Source organism: Schistocerca cancellata, chromosome 1 (genome assembly GCF_023864275.1).
Source record: "Schistocerca cancellata isolate TAMUIC-IGC-003103 chromosome 1, iqSchCanc2.1, whole genome shotgun sequence".
Classification (NCBI taxonomy): domain Eukaryota; kingdom Metazoa; phylum Arthropoda; class Insecta; order Orthoptera; family Acrididae; genus Schistocerca; species Schistocerca cancellata.
Window position 1 is genome coordinate 420,275,704 of NC_064626.1, and position 24,245 is coordinate 420,299,948.

The following is a 24,245-nucleotide window of genomic DNA, read 5'->3' on the forward strand; positions in this document are numbered from 1 at the left end:
GCTAAGGATCGTACACTAACGACTAATATTCAAGACTCAATCGAACGAAAGTTTTGTAAGCTACCTTCTTCGTGACTGAATTACATGTCCTTAGTAGCCGGCCGTTGTGACCGAGCGGTTCTAGGTGCTTCAGTGCGGAACCACGCTGCTGCTACGGTCGTAGGTTCGAATCCTGTCTCGGGCATGGATGTGTGTGATGTCCTTAGGTTAGTTAGGTTTAAGTAGTTCTAAGTCTAGAGGACTGATGACGTCGGATGTTAAGCCCCATAGTGCTTAGAGCCATTTGAACCATTTGTCCCTAGTAGTCCTGCAATTAATCTGACTGAGGCATCTGCAGTTAGTTTTATGTGGTTCTTTCACTTCAAATAGCGCCGGACGGCTATTGCTAGTTCTTTGACAATTGCGACTGTCTCCAATGATTTATCATGAAACGTGTATGTAAACAATGGGCCTGTCACCCTATTTATGCGTAATACGCCACATGTGTTTATTTTTATAGCCAACTGACAGTCAGCTTTCTGGCTTTGCTACTCGCGTACATACAACGACACCAACCGCGAATGACTTCACGAACTTTCAAGCTTTTATGCATGTAGTGGACAGTAATGGCACTCTGGCCATTGAGGTAGTTCTATAGACTCATCCTCATGTCTTTGACAACGTTCCCAGGATTGTGTGTGGATTTGTTTACGAATTTCAAGTGAAAACCCACAATACTTTTGTTTGTAGACGTTGCAGCATTCCATTCATTTGTAGGGACAAAGTAAAACAGTAAATTTAATCTATGCTCCAACACGGCATAAATGAAACACACCTAGCCCTTATAACAACCCATTACACGTTGTTCCAAAAAAGGGTGGTTCTCTAAGGCTTGTTAGATTGGGGACTAATTAATGACACCATAATAATAGAAACAGACATACCGGAAACATTACATGAGTTGCTCCAAAAATTTTATGGGGTCATCGTATTCTCTAGACTCGATTTAAAATCCAGGATTTTGGCAGATCGAATTACACTCTAACTGTCGCAAATGTATAGCCTTTTTATGCTTCGGAATTTGTTATCAATTTTATAAACTATTTTTCGGTCTTAATATTTCATTGAGGTACGCCTAAGTTACTTCACAATTATTCGCTTTATTTAGAGGTTTAGAAACTCTAACAAATGGTTCATATGGCTCTGAGCACTATGGTACTCAACATCTTAGGTCATCAGTCCCCTAGAACTTAGAACTACTTAAACCTAACTAACCTAAGGACATCACACACACCCATGCCCGAGGCAGGATTCGAACCTGCGACCGTAGCGGTCCCGCGGTTCCGGACTGCAGCACCTAGAACCGCACGGCCACCACGGCCGGCTAAACTCTAATAGTCGATACCATTTTTCACCAAAAGTAACTGACAAAATCTGGTTTGTGGCGCAACAGATGTACAGGAAACGAGTAACAAGGAACAATTTTCTTAAAACTTTGTACGGTGGGTTGAATCTTTAAACGAGTTACGGCCCTAAAGACGGTCGTCATTTGCAACTAAAGCGTCCCATGGCAAGAAGCGTATGATTCATAAAGCAGTCGCGCCTTGAGCTACCGTTTCCATATTCTGCCAGATTCTATTTTTCAGTATGTTGTCAGCTAAAACTGCAATATTTGGTCGGGCATAACTGTTACAGGGGGGGTTCTAACAATAAAATAATTTGAAGGACTACCAGTTCAGAGTTCACAGGCAGTGATAATGCGCAATCGATCCGCTGTGAACCGAGATACGCCCATATGTAACACACAGCGTCATTCGAGACGCCGCCTGCGTGCCTGACATCACGGCCCGCAGCGTGCCCTACGACCAGCGCGTGCCCACAGCTGCTCAGCCGCTAACAGTCCTCCGACCCCTGCATCGTTGCATCAACTCTGGCAAGTATATCTGACGAATGGCCGAGAATGACGTTACGTACTGTTTATTTCGTACGCAACGGCTACAAAAGTTATTACCTTTTGAATATCTTTACAATTTCGTCCGGAAAAATTTCTTTTTCTGCAGCGATCTTTCAGTTGTCTCACTTCTAAAAGAAGACTTCAACATTTTTGTTTTGTTTTATGAAAAGGAAAAGGAGAATCAGAAGAAGACAGAGGGGGTCTGTCAATATGTACTGCTTGTAATACTTCGGATTTGCTAACTCTTTCTAACTCACAACGGGACCTTTCGGACTGTTCTTCTCCGATTTTCTTCATAGCATTTTCAGTGGCCGGACATCAGTTTCCAACTCCCCAAACAACACGAAAATATCGCCTTTGAAGATCAGATGATTTCTGGGCGCTCTTAAGAGTAAAGGCGACGGTCTTGCCGCAGTGGATGCACCGGTTCCCGTCAGATCACCGAAGTTAAGCGCTGTTGGGCGTGGCCGGTACTTGGATGGGTGACCATCCCTGCCGCCATGCACTGTTGCCATTTTTCGGGGTGCACTCAGCCTCGTGATGCCAATTGAGGAGCTACTTGACCAAATAGTAGCGGTTCCGGTCAAAGAAAACCATCGTAACGATCGGGAGAGCGGTGTACTGACCCCATGCCCCTCCTATCTGCATCCTCTTCTGAGGATGACACGGCGGTCGGATGGTCCCGATGGGCCACCTGTGGCCTGAAGACAGAGTGCTTAAATGTAAAACAACTGCAGCTTGTTAAAAAAATTCATTGGTAGCTCACTGCGGAGCGTAATCGGTTTGTACTTATAAAGTCACTCCTTCGAACCTTGCTGTAATAGAGTCGGTGACAGGAGATCCCTGACAGCTTCAGTGGGCTTCGTGCATCCCCCATAACAAGTCACGAAAGCCGAGTTGAAGACTGACAATGGCGCCGTCGGCCCTCCTACCGATCTTTTGCCTATTCTGCTAGAATATCACACTTTTTTATTCCAAATTTATTAACAAACGGAAATTTTGATGAAAAAATTATCATAGAACCATCATGTTTAAATAAAATTGCCTGTTCGTTAAACGGCAACAAGTATGTACGTCAAAAACAGTGTTCGGTTTCTAGAAATAAAAAAGGATTTGATTTTCTGTTTGATGTTTCGCATTTTTTTCAGCAGATTTTAATTTATCGTAAATACTCAAGTTTTCATTATGATTCCGTATTTATTAATTAAAATTTTTATTTGCTAATAATTACTCACTCGAGAAAGTAAAAAAAGTAAGCTACTAACAAAATTCAAAACAGCGGTTTCATAATTAGAAACGGAATACTCCATGCACAGAGCTACCGACACACATGTTAAAAACAAAGGGCTAGAAAAAAGAGATAGGATGTGGCAGACAGGCAGCGCTCTATTCGCTGCTGCGCTGTAGTATGGGACGCAGCATTTTGTGTCGCCATTCTGCAGTATTGTTCTGAAAGCGATAGAGTTGGAGTACGGTTTTCTAAACTACGTAACTGGTGCCTGTCGCGTGATCAGGGTATAAGGCGCTCGCACGTATCTCGAAGAAACCATTTAGGATGGATGTCCGTAATGTTTTCATATAATCTATAACTGAGCTCTATTTTGTGCACATTGATGTATTTGTTCATTTCTGTAACAAAGCTTGTTCATCCGAGTTCTTCTTGCCATTACCTTAAGCGACATGACGGTCTTAGAATTTTATGACGATACAGCATCTTGACGAAGGCTTGCAGCACATTCTGCATCATTTTCGATACGTCGGAGTATAAGATCGTAAGTTTTTGTTCTGATCGTAAACATACAAGCAGTTTTGGATGGAAGGTAGCGCGAACTGTGTCTTTTTTGTCTTATTGTAAAATAATTTATTCAGTTGTTGGAAGTACCTATATGCATTACACCAATCCTGTTTTTGATGCTATCTACTAAATTTTGAATTAAATATGCTTTCACATCGGAAAATATGGATTGCAGACAGAAAGGCCGACCTATAATTTAATGTGAGTAGATAGGTACTAGTTTTAAATTCTTTGAATTATAATGGGAGACCTCTGCGCGCAAAATAAAAAAATACAGTATGCAGTTTGGGAAACAATCTCGGTATCTTGTTGCACATGGGCAGTCGTTTTCCGATTTGGATTTTTATATTGAGCAAATGTCAAAGTGATCCAGGAGAGATATAGTTTAGCTGGGTGGTGTCTCAAGTATTAATTTCGTATCTGACTGGCTGCTTAGGTAGGTCTTACTGTGCCTGATCCACGAGTCAGAGTTTCTGTATTTCACCCATGTAATACATGGTTTATTTCAAATTCAAATACAAATTGAACGACACGCTACTTATAGTTTACGAGTATATAAAAGCAAACTTTCCCTAGAAAGTTCGTCTCCCAAATCTCTCTTATATTTATCTCTTTGATTTTGGAATATTTCTGTACTTAGGCGCATGAAATGGTGTATTAAATTACACGAAGACTGATGCAGACAGCGTCCTCTCGTTGTGAATGCCACGCAAAGTCAATATTTGTATGTATTTTAGTCACTGGTGAAAGACGATGTACCGTAAAGTGTTCGTCTGCTGTAATCACGGGTAATTTCATTTCCGCCTATAGCTGCTGATGTCCTTAGGTTAGTTAGGTTTAAGCAGTTCTAAGTTCTAGTCCCAATAGCGCTCAGAGCCATTTTTATAACTGCTGAGCATTAACAGTTGTATGTTATTGTGTGGTTTCTTGAGTATTATCTACCACTACTCTACATCAAGCACTTTTATTTTGACAAAGTAAAACATAGCGCAGAGTTGTTAGATTTTCCTCAGTGTCGGCGCAGTGTCACCTCTCCATGGTATTTTATCCCTTGTTTTTAATAAGCTACAAAATATTTGACTTTTCAGCCCTCGGAAACCATATGATCTTCAAAGACGATTTCATCGTATTGTGTAGAAAACTGCGTCGTACTGTTCTGGAAATCGACATCCAGGAGCTGACTTTCGAGTCCTACAAATATGAAGAAAATCAGAGAGGGCCACTCCGAGGGGTTCCCTTGTCAGCCTGAAAGAAATACAAATTGAGCCCTGAAAGTTAGCCAGACCAGGCGGACTGGCGCGCTAGGTAAGGGAATGACTTAATGCGAGATCATGTGCACAATCTGACCAAAAGTATCTGGATACCCCATGTAATGCGGAATTGACCACTAGATGTCACGAGAGGTGGTTCCGCCAGTATAAGAGGTGGCGGGGGGGGGGGGGGGGGGGGGCGTTGTGTGGCCATTAGAAAAGCGATGACAACAGAAAGGGTCGATCGAGACAACTCAGTGACTTCTAGCGTGGAACAGTTACAGGATGTCACCTGTGTAACAAATTTATCAGTATCATTCCAACCCTTCTAAAGCTCGGTGATGTAATTGTGAAGCGAAAAGGCGAAGGAACAAACCCACAGTTAAACCAAAACCAGGCTGACATCTGTACTAACGGACAGGGGCCGTCGAGGAGTGCAGAGGGTGGTTGTAAAAACTTGCATGAAATCAGCGAAAGGAATAACTCTTGAGTTCCAAAGTGCTACCAGCAGTTCAGCTGGGGCACTGGCTGTGGAGATGGAGTTAAAAATAATGAGGTGCTTATGCTACAATGCTAAGCGGACTGATGTGATGTAAAGAGCGATGTCTCGGCACAATGGATAACTGGAAACCAGTGATTTCGAGTTACGAATCACACAATCCGATGGAAGCCTTTGGGTTTGGTGAATGTCTCGAGAACGTTACCTGCCATTATGGGCGGTGCCAGGTGTGAAGTACGAAAGAGGTGGCGTTACAATACAGAGGATTCCGGGAGACAAGGTACTGGCAGAGGATGGGTCGTGAGTCGTGCTTATGTAGCTCAACTGGTAGAGCACATGTCCATGAAAGGCAAAGGTCCCGAATTCGAATCTCGATGGGGCACACAGTTTTAATCTGCCAGAAAGTTTCAGTATGGAGGTGTTTTCCGTGGGTGTGGTGTAGCCCCGTTACTGCGCTTAAGAAAACGCTAAAAGCGGAAGAGTATGAAATATTTTACAGCACTGAGTACAGTGGAGGAACTTTCGCAGAACGATGTTTGATTTACCAACATGACAATGCTCTCTGTCATGAAGCACCAACTGTCAGGCAATGGTTTGTGGACAATAACATTCCTGAAATGCACTGGCCTGCCGGGAGTCTCGACCTGAAGCCAATGGAATACTTTTTGGATGAGTTAGAACGCCGACTTCGCTCTCGACACCAGCATCCTACATCCAGCTTTATCTGGTTTCTGCTTCTCGAGGAAGAATGGGCTGCCATTTTTCCACGGACTGAAAGTGTTCTCAGCAAAGCTGTCATGAAGGTGAACGATGAACACATCTCACATTAATGTCCATTACTGTTGGGATACATTTCATCAGATAATGGCTTGGGTAACCTATTTGGTAACGTTTATCCCGCAGAAGGGCTCCCCTGTTTTTCGCGCTTCTTGTTAACGGAAGAGAGGGAAGCAGGGTGTGCCATGTATCTATGAATCGTGTGAACTTTATTCTGTGTGTAATAGTATTTTAATTGTTCGTTTCTCCTGATTTGCTGACGCACAAATTGGAGATAGCCCAACATTTACCTAAAAACTGCACTCGCGTTGGCAGGTGTAACAAGACAACTGTCGCCAGTCAGACACGTGAATTCGATTCTGGTGCAGCTCAGTTTCGTCTCGGACGATATCTTGCTGCACGTTATGCTGCAGCTAAAAAGTATTCCGGGTACTAAACTCATCTAATTAGTAAATTGTCTCGACGGGAAAAATTCTCAAAGCTCTAATCATCCTGGATTTCTACGCTGTTATAGCACTTCCGAAATAACGATTACGCGCAAGAACACAATTTACGTTTTTTCTTTCCCAAGTATGTAACACCACAGTTGTGGCACGTTGGTGGCTGCCTGGTTACTTCTTCTCAGGCTTCACTTTCTGTTTCGTTTTTTTTTTTTTTTACTCACAAGTCTACACAATGCCATTTTTGTAGTGGTCCTGCTCTGAGCCATGTTAAATGGACTGCTAGTTATTTTCCGATATGTCATTTTATTTTAGGTGATTTACGTTGCACTAGTTCACAGTTATATTGGGTTCAGATTTCATAACATGGTTATGCAGCGTAAATTAATGGTTCAAATGGTTCAAATGGCTCTGAGCACTATGGGACTCAACTACTGTGGTCATCAGTCCCCTAGAACTTAGAACTACTTAAACCTAACTAACCTAAGGACATCACACACATCCAAGCCCGAGGCAGGATTCGAACCTGCGACCGTAGCAGTCGCGCGGTTCCGGACTGAGCGCCTTAACCGCGAGACCACCGCGGCCGGCCGTAAATTAATCTGTTTGGTCAAGTAAGAGACTTTAAGTCATAACGACGTGCGAGTTGATCCACATGGCGATTTGAAAATAAAGTGACAGGTCTAGAAATGTTAAAATGACGGCATTAACGACGGTATTAACCTATACAACTAACATACCTGTGACTGCAGAAAAATAGGTCGGAAAACTAAGAATACTGCGTGTTAAAATGGCATTTGTTACTCTGTTACCAACGACGGAATCTTTTACTGAACGCCTGGCAAATAGTTCGGAGCTAGTGACACTAGTATGAGAACAGCTTGGTGTGTACGAAGTTGCCATTATGTCATCCAACATGTGGAAAAGAACAAATGCGCTGAGATATCACGAGTTACGCATCCTGCGTTTGAGTCACTCAGATAAGTGCAAAGATCACAGTCACGCGCTGCGCTGAACTATACCACTAAGCGAGAGCGAATGACAGCTGTCTAGTTCAGTATTTTTAATCAGTGCATACCACAGTACATAAGTTGAGAATCACATTCCTATGACTTTGGAGACCTTTTTTCAGTTCTCATGGCACTTACATCATACGTCTTCATGGAGTGACAGAATTTGGAATACTTCCGGCCGATCTTAAATCTCAGCAGGTGTGAAACAAGAATTTATGTTTCACAACTGCACACTTCTGTTTGTGCTGAGTGGCGGACATAAGCTGGTGAAGATATCATATATTATATTAGTCACTTATTAAAATGGAAATAAAGTCACGATGTCAGTTCTATTCTGAGAACTAATTCTCTTTTGAAATCTTACGAGATCTCGTAGGAAAGTCAGGTGAAATGTTGGTTTGGAAATAATGTGCAGGGTGTGCGCTCAGACTTGAGGGCAAGGACCACTACTAACGGTTGCATTTCCGGAAACCCGATGTAAGTGGTCGTGAAAGTTTCAACTGCGTATGAATTAGTTACCTAAGACAAAGTGTTATAATAACATACAATAGAGCGTGGTCTGAAACAGTCTGAAAAGCTTGTAATGGTGTTTCGAGGTATGTTGTGCTGAGAAAGACTTGTTAAGAAAAAATTCGGTAAGTTGCGCCATATCCAAGCCAATTACCATTGAAGTTGGCCAATCAGGCCGTTGCGCGCGCAGATTCAATCGGCTCGCAGATACAATTAGCGCCAGTTGTTCTCAAAAGCGTAGGTGGCAGCACACGAGACTGCTCAGCCTTTGTCTCGGATTCGATCCTTACTGCTGTCCTGTGTCCAATATTTGTATTGCTCTCTTGCTTGGTTTTGGGAAACCGAACGAAGAAAACGTTTTGCAACACTATCTCGGATGGACCGCTGAATTTTCTCACGCAATTGCCGGACTGGCTAACTTCGATGCTAATTAACTTGGAAACGGCGCAATTAACCGAATTTTTTCCTTAACAATTCTTTCTCATCACAACATACCCAGCAACACCCGTACAAGCTTTTCAGATTATTTCTGACCACTGTGTATATCATCAGAGGCAGCATCAAGAATCAAACCATTTTTTTGTTTGTCCCAACCTCAAAAGTCTTAATTTAACCAAATTTTCTTCGATCGTCAGACTATCTTTTTCCGAATATTTGCATATAATTCAAGAATACCCTTGTATTCTAGCTTTCTTTATTCTCAACCCCCCCCCCCCATTAGTTTCTACATTTTACAAGTTCCTCATTCAGATTAAATATCTTTATTTGTCTTACGATATCTCCATTTTCACTCCCAAGTAGTCATTTGAGTAGTCACTTGTAGGGCTATCTAACCACTCTCTCAAGGAAACCGTTTCTCTGGTGTTTAGTTCTGTTGATATCCAACACAAAAAAAACTGAAACGTTGTTGACAATGCCGTTACTTTGTAGAATTTAAGTAATTTTTCCCGTCTGCAGCGTCTAAAGTTTCTCTTGTTTAGGAGTACGTATACTTATATTTTGGGCTCTTACTACTGATATCATTGGATATGCATGTAATTTTATACACACACTACAACTATAGTATATATTATAGTCACATTTAGACTGTTCTTTGTGCATGTTTTGTAAACATGTACAACATGTACAATGCCCGTTGAACATTGGCCTCCGATCCAGAAAAGGTAGGATATTATAATCGTCAAAGAGCTATGTACTAAACCAGAAAGTTGCTTTATCGTGTAGGTAAGTTCTTTCATATAAGAATGTCAGTGTCAAGATAAATGTTAGAGTCGACGATACTGGTTAATTTTGTTTCAGCGTTCAATTCTGGTTCGAGAGACAACCGAATCCACATGACAAAGTTAAGAATAACCCGAAAATAATATTGTTCCTTAATTTTTCTATTGATTTTTGTAGTGCTTGATTACTTAATAAAAATGAATATTCAATTTCCTGTGACTCCCTTGATGAAACTGTACACTACTGTTTCTCTTATTGGACGTCTCTTGGACAGGAATATTGTATATACAGAGAAATTTATTTGATCTAGTCAAAATCAAGAGACATGATAGAATAACTTCTGGATTACACATGGAGTTTGGACTCCCCATAGCCACTTCATAAAGTTTTATTAGTTTACGAAGCCCACATGCTGCACATAACGAAGCTCCACTGGGTGTAGGGCCTGTATCTTGACTAAAAGGAAACACCCGAGAGAGTTATACTCTGCTACATAATAAACAATGGACTTGATTAGGATTATATCTGTCCTGATATGTGACTTGTGAGGGCTTACTGGCAAACAGAAATCTGTGTTGTCACCAATAAGCAGAAGTCTTCGGAAGCCAACCGGCGAAGCGAGATAACATTTTCATTGTTCTCTACATGACTTGGAAAGTAGAAAATACCTGTAGGTTTCTGGCAGTGTTGCTGGACGACGTAGTCATACGCACAGATGTGGTAGTGTTTCACAGGTGCGAAAAGAATGCGACTTATATGTGATCAACAGTTTATGTGCGCGCAGCCAGTGCACCTGCGAATGTGTAGGAGGGAAGTTGCAACAGTTCTTAGGAAGAAGAGCACCTATGAATCAAGGTTACTAAATAAGTTGCTTTTATACGTTTTTGGGAGGAACAAAGAAGTGTCTTTGACCTCTCTCTAAAACCACTTTCAGAATTGTCTTTAGGAAGGACGTAAACATTAAATAAAATTATTTTTCAAACCTAGTTAGGGTCTGTATATAATTGAAAACTTTCAATGAAATCGAGAGCTAAAAAGGACGACCTGTCTAACATTTGAGATTTCATTTAACTCTAAAGTGACAACCGCTTTAACTGTAATTTGCACATTTCTTATATATCTTCTAGTAATTATAAAAGCTCCAATGATTAAAAGTTAGTCGGCAGTTAGATAGTAGGGAAAATTACAGTTTCTCTTAGGACCCACACATTCTACTTCTGACGGTGCAGGAAGCTTTCTAGAATTAGTTAGACGCTGCTGATACAATTTTTAAAACAATAACAGTTGTTTCCGATTTAAATACTATTATCGTATCGTTGTTCTTCACGCGCTCTATTCTGCCTCGTGGATCTAGTGAACATAGTTGTAATGTGAACTGCTACCCACACGACAGTTTTTCAACATTATGAGGTGACATGTGCAGTGTAGTGGTTTGCGTGGCATTTCGATGCACCCATGGATACCGTTATCAGAGTCTAGGAGCGACTGTTACAATTATAAAGACTGTTTCCCTATCTTTACCGATAACTATTTCCGATTTTTAGTCGCTTTTCTTTTATTGTATTCTGTTAAGTCTGCTGCTTTTCTTTAATTGTATTCTGTTAACCATGGAGTTTGAAGTCTATCAGGTAACGTTTTCGTAACAGAAGAGCAAGTTTCCGCACACCCGATTTGTTGATGAGGAACAGAAACGTTTGTACTAGCAAAAAAACGTAAAAGGTCTCGGCATAATCTTGTATGAGCCTCCAAATTGGGAAGAACTAACTGTTACGGCATGCAAGTAATGTCACTCTCGCTTACATGCAACCCATAAATTTAGAAAAGTATTTCCACTTCAAATTAATTAAGTGTTCAGTCATGCAAAATCCTTACTACAGTGATATGGTTCGACACGACACAAATAGTGAAAACTCCAAACGACTGGAGTGAGCTATGGACTGCTTGCTTAAGGTATCTGTTTAACATTCGGTTGTTTGATACTTTCTATACCCATGCTGGATACCACGGGACAGGCGGTGAGGTTTACACACGCTCTGTTTTTTTTTTTTTTTTTATTTCCAAGTTGCTGGTGTTCTCAGTGCCCCTTCTCACATATCGAATACGTATAATTATTCACTAACTACGTACCATATCGGATACGTCTAATGTCTTGGCTGTATCTTGCGTGGCACCAAATGCTTCTCGTTCTTTCTCCACTTCTGCTTTGCGACTATGGAACAAATTACCCTATAACCAGCTTCTTCCAAAACCACTCTGCGTTCAAGAGGGGTTTACAGTTGCATCCGTTTCCATCAGCATAGTTTGCTTCTCGGCATATAACAACTATTTTGCTTTTGTCCAACAGTGACTCAGTTTACCATTTGACATAAGATACTATCTGTGCTTCTTTCATTTGTATGTACTTCTGTTTTCTTCCTCCCATTTGATCCGCTAATCTTACCCTGCAGTTTCTCGCCCTTCCTCTGACCAGTATAATGAATCAACTTTCTCTAAGATCACCTTTTCTTTTATAGAGATAACCGATACCATTATACTATCCATTCTTGCATAGCTTAAAATTATCTAAGCTGTTTCATTAAAGAATTCATATGGTTTTGTATACGATGTATTATATTTCAGGCTAAAATGTATGAAAAGAAATTAATGTATTACAATCGATATGTACTAACAGTTAAAATTACTCTTCTTTTTGTAATATTTGATATTAAGATATTTCTGGCATGCTTAAAATCCATATTATTAATTGCACAATCTAACGCTAATTATTAAATCTATTTCTAGATAGATTTATAAAATAATGATATAATTTGGTGAAGAAAGTTTGTAAACTGTTTTGTTTTGTAAACACTTTGGAAATTGGAGGTACGGCAGAATGTAAGTAGTGGTGGGCATGCCTCTGATGGAAGCAGACGTTTTCTAAGTTTGTCACCAACTATGTAATCATTGGTTTTTTTGAATGTGGAAAATGTAAAAACGGTGTGATGTTGAAAGATGTGATAAAAGAGTAAAATTCAAAAATAATACAGGCAAATCTTATTTAGTTATTTAGTCATCAAGAACCTACAAAATCTAAATTTAAGCTGGAAGAATCTACCCCTAGACAAAACTTTGAGCCATCAACAACAACAACGAGATAATGAAGATAGGTCAAAAGTCATTCTTTTGTATCTCTTACACCTCTCGAAGCTTTCAAAATTTGTGGAAAGACAGAACATTAATAGCGATGTGTGGGAGGGTAAGATTACACCAATCAACTTCTTCTCCACATTTGATTCCTTCACTGTTGGCATAGTTTTGTTAGATGCTATCACTTATATTCTAAAAGAACGTAAAGAGGAATCTGCTTAGCAGAATGTTAGTAAGACTGGCATTTCTTTAATTCCATATATTCATTACGATACAAGGTGTCACGCCTAAAGAACCGTCAGGCGCATGTTTCCTGGTGTTCCGGAAAAAAATCTTGCAATATCCTTTTTGAAATGTGTAGCTGCAGTCATCCCAAACAAATACTGCTTATCACGTCTTTGATGCGACGCCCAGTACCGACGGAAAGCGTCGGTTTGTTTCCCGACATATCAGAATGACTTTTAAAGCGGAACTTTGCGTCCATTCGATAGAGCGGCCCGAAATTAGTGCGATATTCGTTTTAGCGATACGCGCTATTAACAGGGACAGTGAAACACCAAGAATACTACTCCGGCAGCGACTCGAGTGCCGCCACGCTGATGACCTCGATGTTGAGCGCCCATAAACCCATCCCCCCCCTCGAGTGCCGCCCAGGCTCACACAGACTGCTACGGTCGAGCAGCAGTGCTACCCTGATGTTTCACTGTCTCTGTTAATAAATCGTATCTTTAAAACGAATACCGCACTTATTTCGGCTGCTCTGTTGGGTGGCACTTAAAATTCTGCTTTGAAAATCATTTCGTGTGTTGCGGGAAACAAACCGACGATTTCCGTCGATACTGGGCATCGCACGAAACACGTGAGGAGCGGTATTTGTTTCGGATGTCCCCAGCTGCACACTGCAAACAGTAAATTGCAAATATCTGCCGAATTTTAGAGAGAAAATGAGGCTCTGGGAGGGACACTTGGTATACAGGGTGAACGTTAATAAAAACGACAAACTGCAGGAACGGTGTGCTGACTGGAAATGGAGGAAAATAGATCCCTTGAACGTGTGTCTGTAAATGCATCGTTGCCACGGTAGATGGCCCTGACGAATGACAGTTCCTCTGACCACGTGCTATGCGTTACTTGTGTGTTGCAGGCTGCGTGACTGACGCAGCGTAGCGTACTGTAAGCAGCTAAATGGTACAGTATTCATGTCGGGAACGAGCCGAGATGGTGTTTGTATACGGCGAAAACGATCGAGAGGCAGCACGGCTATATAGAAAAAAAATAGTTCCCTCACAGACACCAACCACATCATATAACATTTCAAGCCCTTTTTGGGCGCTCGTGTTGCCATGGGTCCTTTCCGATGGACGAACGTACACGAAGACGGCAGACTGTGCGTACACCAGATTTGGAGGACCGGATTCTACAGGATATTGAGACGAAACCTAGTACGAGCTCCAGGCAAGTGGTCGGCCAACAGGGCGTAAGTCAAAGTGCGATTACGTGTATCCTGTATGACAGCCGCTACTATCCCTATTACCTGCAACACGCAAGGAAGACACGGCAAGTGGTCCGAGGAACTGTCACTCGTCAGCGCCATCTACCGTGTTCGTTCATCTACCTTGGCAGCGATGTATTTCCGGACACATGTTCATAGGAGCTCTTTCCCTCCATTTCCGGTCAGGAATCCGTGCCTGCGTTTGTCGGTTTTACAAATGTTCATCCTACAGGTATAGGGTGTCCCAAAAATACCCACAAGCTTTAGGGACAGGTCTCTCACACCGAAAAAAAATCTATCTTATAAACATGGTCTCCAAAATGCATACCTTAAGACCTATGAGCACTTGTTCATCTTCGATTCTAAGGAATAGATTCCTTTTGCTACAAGGACTTTGCTTTCCATATTTTCGGAGGAGGCAGTATAGACCAAATCAAGAAAAAAATGTCCAGTAAACATGGGGTCTAAAATGCATGCTTTAAGAGTTGTGAGCACTTGTTCATCTTGGCTAGTGTGAAAAACATCTTTTCTACTGAACAAATGCTAATAGCTCTTATGGCACACGTTTTACAGCCTATGTTTACTAGACTTTTTTCTAGTTCTTGCTGTAAGAAACCTGTCCCTGCCGGTAGGGGAGGCCGAGCGGTTTTAGGCGCTTCAGTCTGGAACCGCGCGACTGCTACGGTCGCAGGTTCGAATCCTGCCTCGGGCATGGATGTGTGTGATGTCCTTAGGTTAGTTAGGTTTAAGTTCTAAGTTCTAGGGGACTGATACCTCAGATGTTAAGTCCCATAGTGCTCAGAGCCATTTGAACCAGTAGGGATTGTCAAGCAGATACGATTCAGTTTGTATACGAAGTCAATTCTATTATCAATTAAATTCTTTATATCTTTTGGTAGTGTGTTAATGATTTTTATGACTTAATACCTCATTCCTTTCTGTGCGGCACTAAGACTGAGAGGTAGCTAATCTAAATAATTTCTCCTCGAAGTGTAGTATTTATGATCGTTACTTTTATTTTCAAACTGTGTGATGGGAGCAAGTGTACCATCAATGTTATTAGCATACATAACTGTTTAAAGAGCTATTTACAAGAGCGTCTAGAGTGGGCATTACATATTATCATTGGTGTACGATTCTGTGGAACATGTTTGTTTCTTCGATGACGAGTTATCCCGCAGTATGTCGCGATAACCAATTAATGAATAAAATGAAGTCAAGTTTTTGACACTGTATGCTGTACATATTGTAATAGCGACTCACTACGGATTGTTGAAATGGCTCTAAGCACTATGGGACTTAACATCTGAGGTCATCAGTCCCCTAGACTTAGAACTACTTAAACCTAACTAAGCTAAGGACAACACACACATCCATGCCCGAAGCAGGATTCGAACCTGCGACCGTAGCAGCAGCGCGGTTCCGTACTGAAGCACCTAGAACCGCTCGGTCACATCGGCCGGCCACTACGGATGTTTTGTGAGATGTGAGAGGAGGTCTGAAGGCCGTAATCTTGTCTGATGAAGTAAATGCACAAATAAATAACCACTCTGCCCGTGAAACTGGATTCTTAGGGCTGTATCGGCACCACCGTATGCGGCAAAATACTCCTGTAAAAGAAGTCAGCCGGCCGGTGTGGCCGGGCGGTTCTAGGAACTTCAGTCTGGAACCGCGTGACCGCTACGGTCGCAGGTTCGAATCCTGCCTCGGGCATGGATGTGTGTGATGTCCTTAGGTTAGTTAGGTTTAAGTAGTTATCAGTTCTAGGGGACTGATGACCACAGATGTTAAGTCCCATAGTGCTCAGAGCCATTTGAACCATTTTTGGAAGAAGTCAATTACTTAAGTTTCCTTTCTGACAATCGGACCCTTCCATAAGTGCGAGCAGTGAAGCAGAAGGTAGGCTGGGCGCTGCAGGGCACTAAACTGGACGCCCCTGGACAGCCTCGGATGTCTGCTCCGGCGGTTGCGGACCACTCAGGAGAGGCGAGGAGCGCGCGGTTGACAGGCGGCTATCCATGCGCAGCTCGGCTCAGCCCTCGGGCCTGCAGAGTGTGCGGCGGCTGCGACGCGCTGAATCAGTCGGCGGCGCGTAACGCGATGCGGCCGCGGAGTCGCCGTTTTTTCTGCCTGTTGTGTGGCCGCCGGCTTTTTGCCACGGCCGCTCTCCCGCGTGTGGCCTGACACAAAGCCGCTCCGCGCACTTCCGTGGAAGCCGTCGCCAGGCCAAAGCACTTCACCACACTCACTATCCATCCACTCTACACTAATTCTCGAGAAAATACACTACTGGCCATTCAAATTGCTACAACAAGAAGAAATGCAGATGATAAACGGGTATTCATTGCACAAATATATCATACTAGAACTGACATGTGATTACACTTTCACGCAATTTGGGTGCATAGATCCTGAGAAATCAGTACCCAGAACAACTACCTCTGGCCGTAATAACGGCCTTGATACGCCTGGGCATTGAGTCAAACAGAGCTTGGATGGCGTGTACAGGTACAGCTGCCCATGCAGCTTCGACACGATACCACAGTTCGTCAAGAGTAGTGACTGGCGTATTGTGACGAGCCAGTTGCTCGGCCACCATTGACCAGAGGTTTTCAGTTGGTGAGAGATCTGGACAATGTGCTGGCCAGGGTAGCAGTCGAACATTTTCTGTATCCAGAAAGGCCCGCACAGGACCTGCAACATGCGGTCGTGCATTATCCTGCTGAAATGTAGGGTTTCACAGGGATCGAATGAAGGGTATAGCCACGGGTCGTAACACATCTGAAATGTAAAGTCCACTGTTCAAAGTGCCGTCAATGCGAACAAGAGGTGACGGAGACGTGTAACCAATGGCATCCCATACCATTACGCCGGGAGATATGCCAGTATGGCGATGACGAATACACGCTTCCAATGAGCGTTCACCGCGATCTCGCCAAACACGGATGCGACCATCATGATGCTGTAAAAAGAACCTGGATTCATCCGAAGAATTGACGTTTTGCCATTCCTGCACTCAGGTCTGTCGTTGAGTACACCATCGCAGGCACTCCTGCCTGTGATCCAGCATCAAGGGTAACCGCAGCAATGGCCTCTGTACTGATAGTCCATGCTGCTGCAAACGTCATCGAACTGTTCGTGAAGATGGTTGTTGTCTTGCAAACGTACCCATCTGTTACCTCAGGGATCGAGACGTGGCTGCACGATCCGTTACTGCCGTGCGGATAAGATGCCTGTCATCTCGACTGCTAGGGATACGAGGCCGTTGGGATCCATCACGGCGTTCCGTATTACCCTCCTGAACCCACCGATTCCATATTCTGCTAACAGTTGTTGGATCTCGACCAACGCGAGGAGCAATGTCGCGATACGATCAACCTCAATCGCGATAGGCTATAATCCGACCTTTATCAAAGTCGGAAACGTGATGGTACGCATTTCTCCTCCTTACACGAGGCATCACAGGCAACGCCGGTCAACTGCTGTTTGTGTATGAGAAATCGGTTGGAAACTTTCCTCATGTCAGCACGTTATAGGTGTCGCCACCGGCGCCAGCCTTGTGTGAATGCTCTGAAAAGCTAATCATTTGCATCTCACAGCATCTTTTTCCTGTCGGTTAAATTTCGCATACGTAGCAAGTCATGTTCGTGGTGTAGCAATTTTAGTGTAGTTGCAAATAGTCTCTATCCACTCTACATCAATTCTCGCGAAAATAGTTGCAAATAGTCACCAGTCTCATTCATTGACCCGTGCGGTGTGTCCGCGCGGTCAGAGGCGTCATGTCGCGGATTGCGCGGCCTCTTCCGCCGGAGGTTCCAGTCCTCACTCGGGCACGGATGTGTGCGTTGTTCTTAGCGTAAGTCAGTTTAAGTAGTGTGTAAGTCTGGGGACCGATGACCTCAGCAATCTGGTCCCTTAGAAATTAACACACACTTCCATTAATCTTCCTACTGTCCGATTAAGTATTGCATCGCTATCACCAAGCCTATTTATTTAAATCAATGGTAATCAAACGTTTTTGCTCAACAGCCAAATACTGACGTTGTAGTACGGCATCTTGGGCCTCATACGCATGTATCCATCTTGTTATTAACTGGTAACCTACATAACTGTTTCAGAAGAAGTCGCTGACTTCTCTACTCTGCCTAAAATGTACCTATTTTCTCTAAAGATAGAACGTTCCGATTCGATCTGTTATTCGGAGGAAGCAGGGGAGGTCACCGGATCTAAGCCTGCTTCTTAGGTTACTCTTCACATTTATCTATGCACGTGCAAAAATTTTGATGTCTAGGGCATACGCAGAGGCTGTTACGTATTTTTTAAATGTATGGCACGCAGCTGCATATTTAACAGCTGCCAACTTTAGCAGCTGCATGTTATACATTAAAAAAGGGTGGTAATTAATTTCATGTTTCATTGTTCATTTATATGATTTCTGTCGTAGAAGGTTGTACGACTAAGTTTTCAAGTGACATACACAGATTTTATTTGTGTGTATGGCTGTACCATGGTGATTTACTTGTAATTAATTACCATAATAGATAGAACTTAATTTGAAAAGTGCTTCTATCAGTCTCCGATACTGGTAATGCTACTATTGAAATATTAAATTATCCAGCAAAAACATACATGCGAGTGATTTTCCCACGCCTTTATCGTCAAAAACATAACGTCTGTAGATACGTGACTACGTCATCATGTTCTTGTTTAACTACCGTTGGGCTACTGTTTCTACTGGCGTCCACCAGGTTTGTGTATAGTAACATGACATGCCAGCGCAGTCACATACCTACATACTTGGCCGGCCGAAGTGGCCGTGCGGTTAAAGGCGCTGCAGTCTGGAACCCCACGACCGCTACGGTCGCAGGTTCGAATCCTGCCTCGGGCATGGATGTTTGTGATGTCCTTAGGTTAGTTAGGTTTAACTAGTTCTAAGTTCTAGGGGACTAATGACCTCAGCAGTTGAGTCCCATAGTGCTCAGAGCCACCTACATACTTGGAAAAGTTTTATTCAGAACGTAAACTTTCTTTTTACAAATCGAACATACTAAACTTTTACTATACAAAGCGTACAGTAAATCATTACAAGTGGACCGTCGATTTTATTTAGTGGTGTACAGTGACAAGTGAGTGGTCATATGGGAACGGTATGCAGTAGAGAGCTAATGAAGTAAATCTGCAATGTCAAAATGCAACGATAAATTTCAACTTTGTTTTGAATACGCAATAAGTGGAATAAATAAACCTTCTAAATGAATCACAGTTTGGGTTCCATTGTATTAAACCTACAGGATCACCAAAAGTTCAATACCCTAACATTCCACTAAATAAGCTACAATCATCAAGGAAAAGAAAGTAGCCCATGACTGGTTCCAGTCATACCTAGCAGACAAAGTGCAATCCAAAATCACAACCGAAGTACAAAAACATGGGAGTTCTTCAGAGTAGCGTTTTATGACCAGTACTTTTGCTGATACACATCACTGACTTTCTCAACAGTGTTAATCGTGGAGAAAATTTTTTTTGTTGATGACACCAATACTATAGTCATTGAGAAAACAACCTTATGAGCCCCCAGTAAACTAGCCACAGTAATGGCGCGTTAAGTTGGCCGCTGGCCCCTTAGTACTAATTATTGAAGTCGGCACCGTATGGAACATTTCATTACGACTGTTCTTTGATTCGTATTGCTGCTACTCTCAGTGACCCCAAAGCTGTCACACTGAACATGTGATGTTGTGCTTCTGTGTGAGCGGATCATTACTTGATAATGACAATAACTGTGTTATATTTAAATGTCTTACGCGATATGAGACTCGATCGCAAAAGCTTGATAAATGTTTTGAATGTAATTTTTCTGCTGCTCACTGCATTGTAATACAACAGCCTTAACTTAATTTCATATTCCTTGCTAAAAATATGAACCACCTTTGAAGATGATGTCTGTGTAATGCGCTTTCACGAATCCATGTCAAAATTTATATCATGGCTGCTGCTTGTCACGTTCGCGAACATCCGTGACTTGTCGGTACAGGAAGAGAAACAACATTCTCTCTCTCACACGCCATCCGACCCCGTAGGAGCTGTGCTACTGACCCCTCTTCTCTGAGGTAACCGACCAACTTTACTCAGTTCACGGCCAAATGAACTAACGTCAATTAAAATTAAGCACGTTTTCAAATATTAGTGTCTCTGCAAGTGGTTTTTTTTAATTTTTTTATACCGAGCGTGAAAACCGTACTCCTAAGAAGTTATGAATGTTAGTTGACGTTTTTGGATTCGGCTGTTAGTTGCTACATGCATATTATTACAACATGTGGTCGAAAACCGCGGGCCGCACCAATACTCAATACTGCTTTAAATGAATAAGACATAGGCGAGTTGTGCACACGATGTTTTCGGGAAAACTGTGACATTGTCTGGCAGGAGAAGGACAAACAAGCTATTTTAGTAAAAGGCTCAAAATTCTGCGAATGCTTTGACTGCTTACTGATTACTGTTCGCTTATGCAATCAAAGCTCCCCATAGCCTGTTCCCTATTTTGAAATCTCATTGTCTTTTATTCGTGGCAACCTGCAACCATGTGACACAGGTATCGAAGGATGACTGCAATACCTAAATTACTATCGCAGAATAAATTGAACCATTATTTGCTGAGTGGTTGGGTGCCCGCCATTTGACAGAAGTCCGAATATTTTCGATGGATAAAAACAAAGCAATGCCAATTCTTTTTTTTTTAACTAGTGTTTGTGAAACGAAATTCTACTTTCACTGTCGGATATTTTGAAACGGAATTGTTCACAACAGCATTAGTCATTTTGGAGATCATATTGCTCTTCTAACAAAATAACACAGTCACACACCGACACTCACCTACCCATCTACACACACACACACACACACACACACACACACACACACACACACACACACAAAATAGCGAGAAGGAAAACAGTGTTATACTTGTTTTCCCCAACTGAATTTGTGTATTCGTTCCACTCCAATATCATTTCTTAACGTTACACTTACAGGTATACACTGTGTTCAATCGATCTCAGCAGACTGAAAACACATCACTAATGTTTTAACCGAATAATGACGGGTTTTTTCATCGTGTTTCTATTAATTACACCTTGTATTTATAATTTGTAAAGTGAACTGCCATTTGCTATTAAAGCGGATGGTTTTTCATAAGCATTTCAGACACATCTTCCTCAGCGATATAACTGTTCTGTAGGTATGTAACAATACTGTCAGACATTAATATGTAGGCTGCTCATTGCGTCAGACATTTCCCCGGCATCTGTCAGAACATTAGCAGTATTCACACGCTTGGCAGTGCCTACATTTATAGTGCTGTATCTCGAGGCGCATTTCGAAAGTAAGCGACTCTTGGCCAAATGGAATCTCAAGATAAGACGATTAGCTCGCGCTTGCGCAGCAGTTTGAGGTGAGGTGCTGTACATGGAACTTCAGTATTGTCGTTTGTGGTTTGTTACTTTCTTCTGTGTGACAGCTGCAATTGACAACTGTGAAGTCTTATCACTGATGGTAATTTTCGATGCAGGCGGACAGTGGTGTTAAAATTCTTTTGTCTAAACTATAAATCACATAGACGTACAATTGCTGGAAGAAAAGTGTGATGATAAGGACAGGAATTTGACACTGTTAAGCTATGCAGTTGTGCTTGCCAAATTTTGGGGAATCTGGAAAAATTATCACCCCACTTATCGCAATATACAGTAAGAGCTGTAATGTGCAATCTTTACGGAGATAAGAAACTGGTGTTCAGGAGATTGCATTTATGACGTAAGTGCCGCTACAACTGATATAATTTCAATTGTTTGTGATTTAGTCCTGACAAGTGGCCAGTGACTGCCAGCTCTTCCTGCGATACAAAAAGTATCCGGTTGAAACGATGTAAGGAGTACTGCTTCGAACCACGAGTAAATGTTCTAGAAGTTCATTTTATTGACTGCATTTATATCTACTTATACTCCACGAGCTATCGTACAGTGTGTGAACAGACTGCATGCTGTACATGTGTCGCTTCCCAGTCTATTTTCTATTTCATAATGGAGATGGGGACGAACGACCGCCGAAATTTCCGTAATTTTACGATCGTAATCACGACGATATGCCTGTTAATTGACCTTGGAACACTGGTGGGGGTATTACGGTGCATTGGTAAAGGTAGTGAACTCGTATTTAGTGTGGACAGGGCTCAAACTCCCATTCTGCCATCTTGATTTCGGTTATTCACTGATACCCGGAATCACCTTAAGCGAATGCTGGGATAGTTCCTATAACAAGCTCAAGGCCTGTCCTCTACCCAGGGTTGGGCGCTATCTTTAACGGCCTCGATGACGTCGACGTGCTGAACTCTAACCTTCGTTTTCGTCTTGGGACGTCCGCTGGAAACGTGATGACTGAGCCCTTGCATGATAAACAAATCTTTCTTGTAGCGTTTCTCATTAGAATATCTCGAGTATTTATGTGGCACTAATTTCTCTTATGCTATTAGCTTCTCAGCAGCCGACACTGCTAGCTCATGCTGCATTGGTGACAGTGTCACTGGAAGCAACTGACTCTAGTCTCGGTAGCGGAAGTAACAGTGCCAAGTTGCACCGATGCACGGCCGTAGACTCAACACTAAAGCCTGCGTCCCACTATTATTTTTTTTTTTTTGGTAAGTCAGTTGAAATGCCGGAGGAAGGCATGGGGAAACTCCAATAAGACCATGCCTAGTAAAGCTCCACTGTGTTCAGAGCTTGGGGTTCAGGTACACTTCCTGAGTAGACTACGTGTTAATAATTTTTGTTAAACTGCAAATTCTGCCACAGAGTGTCAATGGAGGGAGGGATTTAGGAAATCAGTCTAAACTTTTCTTTCAGAATGAAGCTATATCATTCGACAATGAAGCGACGAATGAAAATTTGTAACAAGGTCGGGATTCGAAGCCGGTTCTCCCGCTCACTAAGCAGATGCACTAACCACTAAGCCACTCAGGCACAGCGGCTTTGCGCCACTGCACGGGCTACCCTAGCAAGCCTCCCTCCTCAATCCAAATTCCCATTTTCTTAATTACTCCAGAATCTCTGCAAGTAAATTAGTGAAACTGTTGAAAAGCTTTATATGGTTGGCCATAATTGGTCTAGAACCCAGTCCTACAGCATATGAAACCAATGCAATGATTCGGTACTATGCTGTGACGGCGTCCACACTGTTGGATGTTGATATATTCATGGGATATGGACTTTCAGTTCGGAACTCTCATCCCCGTTCCCACACAAGAGCTGTTCCAGAGGAATAATGTGTGTGTTGGAATCAGGATTCTACCTGCTCTTTCATTCTCTGTCATCAACAACATAAACACAACGCTACACAGCACACACTCATTTTAGTTACCTACACGAAACCGTTCACTTAAGACAGCACACTCCCAGATTACAAAGGAAAGGTGCGAATTGTTTGTGGAGGAAGGAAATCTTTCCGATTTCGCACTACAAGCCCTTCGGGAATTATTTCAGTAGCAGTATTTCTCACTTGAGGTATCGGCTCTTAGTTCTGAAATGGGCGTCGGTAGCGGTAGGGGACAGTCGTGATCTATCGGCTAACTTACAGAACAGGCTAGTATTGTTCTCTTTCCGCTTGCAAATGGCCGAATTGTGCACTGAGCAGAAGTAAGTTATGTATCCACATACACTGGAGTCGGATATCTTCTTCCTCTCTTCAGTGCTTTGTCGGCTCTGCGTGCTTAATGGTGTTGCTGTAGCTCTTAGCGCACGGAAGATATTTCGAGGATTGTGGTACCCGTCTCTAAGGTAAGTGATTAACGTCATTACTACATTTATGTTATTTAAGTTGTTTAAGGCACGATATCCGACAAATTTGTGATTATAATTACTATAAAACAACGTACAATATGACAACATTTTATTGCACGTTTGTCTTGCAGTATCGGCCACCTGATCGTTTTCAGTATCGGCCAAAAGTAGTTTTAGTTTTTTAACGATTTTTCTCCTTCTTACATCTTTTCAGATTGAAATGGTGGAAGACAAGAAAAAAGTAAGAGGAAAATGGAATCAAGAGTGCATGAAAATGACTGTGAGCAAGGTTATGTCTAACAAAATAACCACAGGGATACACCTGAAGCGTTTCAACGATTAGAAAAGAAAAAGATCAACAC

At 42.3% G+C, this 24,245-nt stretch overlaps 1 protein-coding gene and 1 pseudogene across 3 annotated transcripts in view; one reads left to right on the forward strand and one right to left on the reverse strand.

The window, feature by feature from the left end:
• Positions 1–24,245, reverse strand: part of LOC126175967 (G-protein coupled receptor Mth2-like) — a 572,026-nt gene that overhangs the window by 290,450 nt on the left and 257,331 nt on the right. The gene's annotated exons all lie outside the window — the stretch shown is intronic.
• Positions 2,330–2,447, forward strand: LOC126103970 (5S ribosomal RNA; annotated as a pseudogene).